We start from the raw sequence: 1,206 nt of genomic DNA on the forward strand, positions 1-1,206 counted from the left end.
TAGAATAAATTGTGCGACATAATTGGACAATGCTGTCAGTGTCCATTTCTTTCTTTCTTTTGTATACTGTTGTGTGTTAGTAGCAACCATAGGTAAAGTTGGACTTGTACATTTGGAAATGCTATATTGAGAACAGTTAACGAACTCTGATAATGAAACTTAGAAAGCTTAGAAAGACATATGTGCTTTGTAATATTTTTGAAAAATAGTGAAGCATATAAGGATTGTGTATTTAATTCTGGTTAAAACAATCTTATTTTCAATAGCTGCCTGAACCTGAGCATTCTCTGTTATGGCCCCTTCCTGGTAGAATGGCCTGCCTGCTGAGATCAGGAAGGCTCCCATACTACTGTCATTGTGAGGAATGTATAAAACTGAATTATTCTAGAGGGCTTTTTTACAAAGAGAATTTTTTGTAGTTTTAATGTTAATGGAAAATTTCTGTGTAATTTTGATTGTATTTGTTGTTAGCTTTTATCATATTTACTGTAGCGTTTTATTAATGTTTTAATTTTGTACTCCACCTTGAATCTGTGCAAGAAAGGCAGAGTATAATTGAAGTTGTTAAACAAATATTTTAACTTTTCTCGTATTATTGCTATATTGTGGTGTCAGAATGATAGTCTTACATTAAAGTATTTGTACTGAATACATCCCAACTCTAAACTTTGCTGCACTACTGAATAACACCATTGTTGTCAAGACCAGATGTTTAAGAGTGGTGTGCAGAGTAGGTCAATGATTGCTGGAGGTGCTGAGGACCCTTCCCTGTGACACCTGTTGAGGTTCTGGGAGAGACCTTTGAACATGCTTCAGCCTATCCTAACCACCTTCATCTCTCCCCAAAACTGGTTGAACAGTTGAGGGATTAGCACAGGCTGTGTTTGCACTATCAGCTTTCATTTGCAGGAGTGTCCCCCCAGACAAAGGTATCTGCCTTTTTTTAGGAAAGCTGCACACACTTCTGGGAGTGTGATGGTGAAGAATTTGGGAAGTCATACAAAGATGGTGTCTGCAACAATTCCTTCCATTCCAGTCTGAAAGGAAGCTGGAGGAGTTGTTATGAGGTAGGCCAAAATGTTGTTGCTGGGAATGATGAAGCACTGGTGCTTCTTTTACACTTGCAGGCAGCAAGATGTCATGCACAGTCCTCTTTATGCTGTCAGCCTTCCCAGCCTTAGTTCCACATATAAATTTTTGTTGCGC

The sequence above is a fragment of the Eublepharis macularius genome, chromosome 9 (genome assembly GCF_028583425.1).
Source record: "Eublepharis macularius isolate TG4126 chromosome 9, MPM_Emac_v1.0, whole genome shotgun sequence".
Taxonomy (NCBI): domain Eukaryota; kingdom Metazoa; phylum Chordata; class Lepidosauria; order Squamata; family Eublepharidae; genus Eublepharis; species Eublepharis macularius.